Source organism: Humulus lupulus, chromosome X (genome assembly GCF_963169125.1).
Source record: "Humulus lupulus chromosome X, drHumLupu1.1, whole genome shotgun sequence".
NCBI lineage: Eukaryota > Viridiplantae > Streptophyta > Magnoliopsida > Rosales > Cannabaceae > Humulus > Humulus lupulus.
Window position 1 is genome coordinate 227,690,635 of NC_084802.1, and position 10,275 is coordinate 227,700,909.

Genomic DNA, 10,275 nt, shown 5'->3' on the forward strand with positions numbered 1-10,275 from the left:
TGGATAAGGCACTTGAAGCAGAGTACTTGGAGGACCGCATATGGAAGAACACTGCTGCAAGAAAAGAGGCCAACAGAAACAAGGGCTTCCATGAGGGCAACAAGAGGAAGGCCCATGAAGGACAAAGCAGTGGCAATGACAAGAGCCCTAGACTCCTGGCCACGAATGGAAAGAATCACAACAATCATAACCACCACAACAGCTGTAACAACATCAACAATGATCGTAACCGCAGAAATCACCAAAACAACAAAGTTGAGCACCCCAGCTACACTAAATTCCCGCATTGACATGTGGGAGAATGTCAGGCCGGCATAACCTAGTGTTACATGTGCGGTCAGACAGGCCATCTAAAGAAGGGTCGCCCACAGTGGAAAGCAAGGTAGAGGAGTAACAACAATCTAGTGCCAACAAGAGTCTTTGTATTGACCCAAAAGGAAGTTGCTAAAAGTAACACTGTGGTCAAAGGTCAGCGCCCTATTTCTGGTATGATACGTATAGTCCTCATTGATTATAGAGTAACCCACTCTTATGTTGCTATGAATATAATTGATAAACTAGGTATGCCTTGTAAAACGTTTTAGCGTAGTTTTAGTACAATGTAACCATCAAGAGACTTTATGTCATCAACTAGGTGGTTACAGTTAGCCTCTGTAATAGTTGAGGGCAGAGAGTGCGCAGCAAACCTCATAGAGTTATACATACCAGACTATGACGCCATACTTGTCATGGATTGGTAAGCCAAATATGGAGCAACGATAGACTGTTGGCAAAAGACCGTAGAGTTCAGAATGAAGGAAGGAGAACTCTTTTCTTTTAAGGGAGAGGTGGCAGGATTTCGTACACCCATTATATCAACATTGGAAGCTCGGAACATGATTTAGCATGGGTGTTCAACATATTTAGAAAATGTGTTGGATAAATCTATGGACACAGAGTTGAAACTAGAAAAGGTCCACATTGTTTGTGAGTTTCCAGAAGAGTTTCTCGAGGATTTACCAAGTTTTCCCTTGGACAGAGAAACAGAATTCGTGATCAAAATTGCACCATAAATAACACCAATATCTAAAGTGCCCTACCGAATGGCACCTTTAGAGTTGAAGGAACTCAACACCCAACTATAGTAATTGTTGGACAAGGGGTTCATATGACCTAGTCATTCACCATAGGGAGCACCAACCCTGTTTGTGAAAAGAAGGATGGAAGTATGAGAATGTGCATCAATTACCGAGAACTCAATAAGATCATAATTAAGAAAAAATATCCTTTTCCTAGGATAGATGACCTTTTTGATCAACTGCAAGGGGCAGCAGTGTTCTGAAAGATTGGTTTGTGATCTAAGTACCATCAGTTGAAAGTGAAGGAATGAGACATTCGTAAAATAGCTTTCTGAACTCGCTACGGACATTATGAGTTTCTAGTGATGTCTTTTGGACTCACTAATGCCTCATCGACATTCATGGACATGATGATCAGAGTATTTAAGGACTACTTGGATAAATTCGTAGTGGTGTTTATAGACGACATCCTTTTCTACTCAAAGACTGAGGAAGAGCATGAGGAACACCTGAGGTTGACTCTCAATAGACTACGAGAGCATCAACTATATGCCAAGTTCTCTATGTGTGAATTTTGGTTGGAACAAGTGACATTCCTAGGGCATATAATGTCCAAGAATGGAGTAGCAGAGGTTCCAGCAAAGATTGAGGCCATTAGAGATTGGCCTCAACCAAAGAATGCCTCAAAGGTTCCTAGCTTCTTAGGGTAAGTGGGTTATTACAGGAAGTTTTTCGAGGGCTTTTCTAAGATTGCCACACCCTTGACCAACTTAACCTGCGAACACAAAAAGTTCACATGGACGGAAACGTGTGAAGAAAGCTTTCAGACTATAAAAGATAAATTAATCTCTGCCCCTATCCTTTGTGTTCCAACAGAGGCCAGAAAGTTTGTGGTGTATTGTGACACATCTGAGAATGGTTTAGGTTGCGTGTTGATGTAGAATGGGAAGGTGGTAGCCTATGCCTCAAGGACTATGAACATAGATATCCCACACGTGATCTTGAGTTTGCAGCAATGGTGTTCACGCTGAAAATATGGAGACATCTCCTTTATGGGGATAAGTATGAAATTTACACTGGTCACAAAAGTCAGAAGTACTTCTTCACTCAGAAATAGTTGAATATGAGACATCGGAGGTGGTTAGAATTAGTAGAGGACTATGATTGCGAAATTCTATACCACCCAGACAAGGCCAATGTGGTGGGAGGTGCATTGAGTAGGCAAGGATATGGGAGTGTCTCAGCTCTCTGCACAATAGAGACACCTTTGCAAAAAGATATTATAAACACAGTAATAGAGTTAAATATAGGAGGCCTGGCAAACCTCACTCTATAGTCCTCCCTATTGGAACAGATTAGAGAAGGGAAGAAGGTTGATAAATCCCTAATGAAGCAAGAGACTTTGGTATAGGAAAGTGGTGGCGGTGACTTCACGATGTCCAACTGTGGGTTGCAACGATATAAAAATAGGATCTGTGTGCCTAATAATGATGTGATTAAGGAAAGTATTATGAAAGAGGCGCATACAACACCCTATTCCTTACATCCAGGATCAACAAAGATTTACCAAGACCTTAAAGCATTGTATTGATGGCCTGGAATGAAGAAAGATGTTGCTGAGTTTGTTGCCAGGTGTTTAACATGTCTGCAAGTCAAAGAAGAACACCAAAGGCCAGCTGGGCTACTTCAGCCTCTCTATGTTCTTGAATGGAAATGGGAAGACATAGCGATGGATTTTGTGGTAGGGTTACCTAGGACCACAAAACAACATGATTCTGCCTGGGTTATAGTGGACAAGCTCGCTAAATCTGCCCATTTTATCCCATTTAAGACCACCTAATAGGCAGATCAATATGCAGAGTTGCATGCACTACAACAATTTTTAGTATATATTACATTAAAAAATGACAGATATTTAAAAGTGTTATTAATAAGCAATTAAACAAAAACACGGATCCCATATGTGAAAAATTATTTGGCGCCATATGAAATGTAACTAGGTGCCAAATGAAAATAAGACACACGGAAAACTTGTCTCAGCCTCCGAACCCCTAAGCCTCCATTGAATCCCTAAACCTAATTTTAGGTTTCACCTCTCTGCCTCTCTTTCTTACACTCAGCTTCTAGACAACCACGTTATTCTCTTCCACTCACTCTCGTCTACACAACCACGTATCTACACTAATTTCTGGTTTCGTCTCGTCATTCCCTGCCTCACGCGAGTCTCCAGAGCACACAACGTCGGTGAGAGCTTCCACTGTTTCTCTCTCACACTCAGTAACTCTCTCTTGCTCTATCTTTCTCTCTGAGCTACTCTCTCGTTCAATCTTTCTTTCTTTCTCTCTGTTTGCTGGAGGTGTGTAACAAGGTGATGGGGGCCCACGGCTTGGGTCGTATGACAGGGAGGCTCGACTCGTGGGTCTACGGTGTGGCTCGCTCGTGGGTGCGACGGTGCTTGCAGCGGTGGGTCTACAGCGTGGGTACAACGGTGCTTGAGCTCACGATCTCCGAGTAATATATATGTGCTCTTTTGGTGGCTGACCTTGCCATTCATGGTGGACGTAGTCTTCGTATGAGGGTATCAATCTTTTTACAGTGTTTAATTTTCATATGTTGTTTACCACATTATATGTTTGTTCTTGAATCTAGGTATATCTTCTTTTTGAATCTTGTTATTATCTATGGATTTCTTGAATCTGAGTGTTGTATATTGAGGCAATCTTTGATTGGAATGGTGCTAAACCCTCTTCATTATATATTATTGCTTCCGTAAAATTTTAATATTCATTATATATATATTGAAGTATTGGGTGTTGATGATGTTGTGATGATATGTGTATGCGTGTATATAATCTGAATGTGGGGTACACAGAAAATAGCATCTGTATGGTCTAAACTACTCTTTCAAAGTTTTCTTGGTTCTCATTTTCAAGCTTATACACAATTAGGTTTTTTAATCTTATATTAAAGATTTGTTTGACATTGCTGATTGTATTGTGAATTACTGGATGCTTGGGCTTTTGTATTTTGTTAAACTGCAGGCCTTGAATTAGGGGATTACTTGATTTTTAGTTGTCATGTTGTGCGATTATTAATGAAAAACAAAAAACTATAATCAGTTTTAAGTATATAATTATTCTATTGAATTGACTACAATGAAGGTCATTTTGTATTTTTGACAAATGACTGAGTTGCTGCTTTGAACTGTGAAGTTTTAGATTTTTTGACAAATTACTAAGTTGTTGTTTTAATGATGTTCAATTTTATCAACATCTGGACTTCAGTTGAGAAGAAGGTCAATTGAGCCAGTTTTTTAATGATGAGAATTCAAGAAAGCAATTCTTACTTGAAGCTGCTCACCAGTGTCAGGAAGCTAGATTATATGACAAGGTAATGCTTGCATGTTTTTTTTTTTTTTTTTGCAGCAATGCTTAAATGTAATTTTCATACTTATTTCTCTTATGTTTTTGCCTCTATGATATTCAATTTTATCAACATCTGGACTTCAGTTGAGTTGTTTGAAAAGAAATATATCTTTCTGATTGTTTTACTTTTTCAACTACTTGGTCCTCCTTTTGGTGTATTGGTTATTCGAGTAAGTTTTATTGATTATATAGGTCGACTTGTCTTGATGTTTGTTCTCTTAGCTTTGTGCATTGAAATGGTGAGTATTTCAGCGGTCCTCGTTGTATTGTTGTTGGTCTAATACTCACAGTACTAACTAATTTGAGTTATTGGGCTTAGTGTATCAATTAGCATGATGTTTAATAAAATGGCCAAATAAGTATGTATTTCTGATTGTTTGTTTTGGATTTAGACAGAGTTGGAAGTTTTACAATAGGTTTTCTTTCGTTTGTAAATCAGGTGTTCTTGATTTTCTTAGTTGTTCGAAGCTTTTTTTTCTGATTTTGTTTCTTGTTAATTAGGAATATTTTAGTTGATTTGTTTTTTGAAATTGATTTGATAATCTGATATGGGTAAATCATTTGCTTTGAGCCTTAGTTATGTATTAGTATTAGTATTTTGTTTGTTTGTTACTTTAACTTTTTGTTTTGCTTTTTTGATTTATTCATATTTTTCTTTCAAAGCTCCAGTTTCCCCTTCCTCTGTTTTTTCGTTTCCTTCTATTTTTTTCTGTTGACTGTTTTTTATTTTTTTCTTTAACATCTTTGGTGCATTTTGCTACTGGTTTAATGGCATAGAATATGTAGTTTTCTATTGGCTTTGGTGTATTTTGTTACTGGTTTGTGTTGTTTTTTTACTGCTACTGTTGGTCTATTTTTGTAAATTTGGTAATTTAATCATGCCACAATTACATAGGTCTAATTACTTTAACAATTTCCTTGTTTCCTAGTAGTGCATACAATGGAATAATACCAAATTCTTATTATATTACTAAGTTATTGGGAATTCAGTAGGAATATGCTTGCTCTTATATTATAATACAATGACAGGGACTAAGTTAAACAGGAGAGAATTATATTATAATTGTTCGTTTAATTTGTGTTTTGAGTCATTTAATATGTCTAATTTTCTATGAAGGAGTGGCTGTTTCATATTGAGTTATAGAAAAAAGTGTATAAATTGACTTTGAAGTCTTGATCTTTGCTCCTGGTGTAAATTTATTGTTTAATTTGTTCTCTATGCTTAATCTATCTCTGTTTTGAATTTTCTCTCTCTCCACTCTTTTGTCTACCTAACTCCCTTCCTAGACTTTCTCTCCTCTTTAAATTAGTTTAAGTATACATAGGGTGCAATGATATAAACTTGCCCAAGTCTTGTCAGTAGATTGTAAGTTATTGTAATAACAAATTCTTTTCCTACCATATGATATAAACTTGCCCAAATTGCAAATTCTTTAACTTACAGCAATATATGCTCGTAATTTTATATATATATGTGAATTAATAAGTTCTAAATGTGTATAAAGTAAATAATAATAATAAAATTAGATATGAATACTTGGAATCCAAAAATAAGTAAATAACTCCATGATATACTAGTTCGGAACTCTATTTCAATGCAGAGTATGTTAGCAAATGTTTCCACACTTAAAAAATCTATTGTTACTGCGTACCTTGTTTTTAATCCATTTATGTATACGTATAAGAATATAAATATAGATGCTTTTAGGGCTATATATTCCAGCAGAATGTAAAGGTTCAAAATCATAATCCATGTAATTTGATCTTTAGTGTAGAGATTACAATAAGTAATAAGCTTGTTGTTGGTTATTGGTTCCAGTCAGCTTAGTTGACTTAACCGTTTTCTGTTAAGTTTAGTTTTTTTTTTTCAGTTATGATCTCTTTTTGTATATATAAGTCTCTTGTTTAAGTTTTGAGACTTAAGAAATCCATTCTACTATTTTGTACAGACTGAAACTTGTAAAGAGAGTTTGAAAGTTGTAAGAGAGAGAAATTGAAGAAGTAATAAGATTGACTGCCAGTGGAGTAGGCCAGAGATACTTTGTCTCTGTGTTCAAACCACGTATATCTTGATGTTCTGTTTTTGTTTTCGGTTCTGTGTTTAATTCTTATCTTGTGTTGGATAAAGGCTTGTGTTCTTGACAGTAAGTTCTCTGCACAACAAAGCTAAACAATATTGCTGCAGTCACTTGAATAAAACAGAACAGAGAGAAAAACTTAGGGAGAACTAAAGCAAACAAACCAACCCTTTCTTTGTTATATTAGTAGTTAGTATTTAGTATTTTGTCCAAATTATTTTTGAAGTTTCTAATACTTATGGTCGTTCCACAGCTTGTATGTTTAATTCGTGAACAAAGTAATGTCCTTGCTAGACAGGTAAATATCATAAACCTTTTTTTTTATTCGCATAAAGATGTTGATACTCTTTTTTGTTGATATGAGTATTTTTTTGATAGTGATGATAGTATACTTTATAAACTTGTTCTTTTTTGTTGAATTAGCTATTGTGATTTGTGTCAAGTTGCAGGTTTGTTTTCTTAAGTATCAAGTTCTATATATTGTGATTGTGTCAAGTAACTTAAAGGAATTCCTGTTTGCTTAACTAAACATTCCCCTTCACCCTTTTTCTTTTTTTCATACTTCACATTGAACCTAACTGCAATGACATCCTCAATACATAGGAGTTAAAAACGTGATTTGATCCATGTTTTGACTTTTGTGTAGTCAATATTCATGGTGATGTATGTTTCTTTGATCTGTACCAAATGTGTTATTCATTTTATCTTATTTTCTTTCTGTTCTGATGTATCCATCTTTAATATGTAACTATCTAATGCATATATTTCATTTTGAAGTTTCTTAACTTGAAGCATGTAGTACAAAGTAGAAACAGAACACAATTACAAGAACTAGAAACAAATCTCAATAGTTTAGCAAGAAGAAAAACAGAACACAAAGGAAGATGCACCAAACCAGAAAACTAGTTTTTGAATAGTCACTTTTTTTATCTTGTATTCACTACAACATTTTTTAGCACCAAATCAATTCAAGTCTTGCTGAATGCCTTGAATGAACTTCGATTATGTTATGTCACATATAGATCTTATTGTGTACAATCCAAGTAAGGAAATACTAAGGTTTATTATATTATATTATTTTATACAGTTTCTTATTTATTTGTTGAAATTTCTGTTGTTTTGAGGTTGTTGAGTATTCTACTCACAATGCATACATCTTCTGGAAAGGCTACAATGTCATTGTCGACTTCTTTATGGAAGAAGGTAATTTTTCATGCGAATATGCTAATGCAACACTTTTTTTTGGTTGGTTTTGCTTTTTTCTTTGGAACTAGCTACAACAACAATTTGGCCTTCAGTTTTGTTTAATGCATTAATATTCTAAGTTCATGATGTGGCTTTTAGTTTCTGTTACTTCATACATCCTTCATCCTTGGTTTTTCCTGTGTGGAGTTGAAGACCACATCTTTGATTGACCTATTAAATGTAAAGCAGGCAAAGAATAGTCATTTGCATCTAGCCTCTAAGTAGATTTTATTCTCTTTATATTTTTAACCATTTACCATACTTCTTGTAAACTTTAGTTGTCTTTACTCAGAAAATATAGGTATACATGGGTTCTTATAGAACAAGGGCTATAGACACCAACAGGTAACTAGTACAAGATTAGAAAACTAAGGCATATTTACAATAGTGAGTAATACTATGTACAACAATTAATAAAAACACATTCAGTAATATTATTAGACATACATGGGTTCATGAAATAACCATGTACTCATGGTTGTCCCTTTTTTTTTTCTTTTTCTTAGGGGTGATATCATTATCAGCTGACCTCTCTAGTGTAGTATTTACCATCTGTCTTTTTGGTCATCAATTATTTTGCAGTATGAGGCTGCTTGGCATGCTGGAAACTGGAATTTTTCCTTGCTTTACATGGGAGATAATTCACAGAGTGAGCAAAACTAAAAGTGGCCATTTCAATGAAAATCTGCACAGGTACAATGATGAGTTAAGATTTCTTTTTTACTTCAGTATAATTCTACCATCTATATAGTAGAACTTCTGGGGCATAGTTTATCTCTACTACAAGTACTTTCTCCACTATATAACTGAGATGGTCATACTGGACTTGAGGCTGTTTATTGTTACAGAAATATTTCTTTCTTTTTTTAAAACAAAACTGCCTTGTATTTCTTGTAGAATAAAACATAATACAACCATTACATATATATAGGGTTTATACAACTAATACTCTTAATTACAGAATAAAATTTAATAAACATAATTAACTACAAACCCTATAAAAAAGGAAATAACATCTATAATCCTTAATTTCCTCTTACTTCTTTCCAAGGATACTTTGGTAACATGCTATTATCTGGCTCTCAAAGTCAGCTAGAAACCTTTTGCCTGTTATTGTCTTTTATATCTGGCTATCAAAGTCAGTCAGTTACCTTTTGCTTGTTATTATCTTTTATGTTATATACTGCTGAAATTGTATGATTTTTAGTTGAAAGGATTACACATGACATTGTCATTGTTGTAATTGTTATTCCTCAAGAAACTAACAAGTGTGCTTACAGATATTTCGACTGGTTTCCCTGTGGTTCACTCTATCAGATAGACAAGATATCATAACTAACATTGCATGGCCGGCTGATAAAGTCATAATTAGGTAATTAACTTTTTTTTATGTACTCTTTTAGTTTACTATTAATTTTAAGTTGAAGCATTAATTATTTAAATTTTGTTGTAGCTAAGAAAATGGACTCACAACAAAGGCAAGTGCACAAAGGATGATGAATTGAAGGATGGAGCAAGTTTCATGCATGGTTTACTTTTGTGTATCTTGTAATGTTTCTGTTTTTCATTTTTGAAGTAAAAAATTTTCAAGATTATAAAATTTTATTATGTTATGCTTTCAAACTTAAGTTAGAACTAAGATCTCATGAAGTAGACACATTCATGGTTTGAATTAGTTATTGTTTAATGTAATACTTATGGTTTATCAATCTATTGAGAATTACATTTTATGATTAATTTTGATTTTTTTTTTATCAAAATAAAATAATGAAATCTTTTAATTAAAAAAAAACCTTATAAGTATCCTTATCATAATAAAATTTAAAATATATTATCCTGAATAAAGTAACAAAATTTTATTACTGGACTTTTAATATGTTATGATTTCGAAACATATTATAAGCGTAACAAATCGTTATGATTTATATAATATAACAAATTAAAAATGCTATCAAAATAATCAAATGTAACAGTTAAAAAGTGTTATGCATAAAGTATAAGATTAAATTTCAAATTTATAACCAAATACTCTAACTAAATGTTATAATTTGAATATAATAGCAACTAAAAATGTGTTATAGAAAAGACAGGACTTTTAATAACAAGGGCTATGTTAGCATTTTCAAAAGCATTATCAATACTCCCGGTTAGCAGTTTTTAAGTGTTATGAATACTGTTTTTTCTTGTAGTGATGTGAGAAAGATAGTGAGACTTCATGGGGTTTCAAAGTCAATTATTTATGATCAAGGGTCAGTGTTCATATCGAACTTTTGGGAGGGATTGCAGAAAGCTAAGGATACAAGGTTGAAGTTTGGTACCACTTTTCATCTCCAAATCGATGGGCAGTCTGAGAGGAGTATTCAGATCCTAGAAGATATGTTGAGATGTTGTGTGTTGGACTTTTCGGAGTCTTGGAGTCGATATCTACCCTTAGTGGAGTTCTCCTGTAATAATAGCTATCAGTCCACG

General features: G+C 34.1%; 1 long non-coding RNA gene across 3 annotated transcripts; it reads left to right on the top strand.

Annotated features, from left to right (window-relative positions):
* Window positions 1–5,987: 5,987 nt before the first annotated feature.
* Window positions 5,988–9,530, top strand: LOC133803978 (uncharacterized). Of its 3 annotated transcripts, XR_009878242.1 has the most exons (5): window positions 5,988–6,859; window positions 7,686–7,764; window positions 8,389–8,499; window positions 9,087–9,178; window positions 9,260–9,530. It is a non-coding gene; the product is annotated as an uncharacterized LOC133803978 (long non-coding RNA). The 3 variants fall into 3 exon arrangements; XR_009878241.1 differs by lacking the exon at window positions 5,988–6,859 and having other exon boundaries at window positions 7,539–7,764; XR_009878240.1 differs by lacking the exons at window positions 5,988–6,859; window positions 7,686–7,764 and having other exon boundaries at window positions 8,247–8,499.
* Window positions 9,531–10,275: the final 745 nt, after the last annotated feature.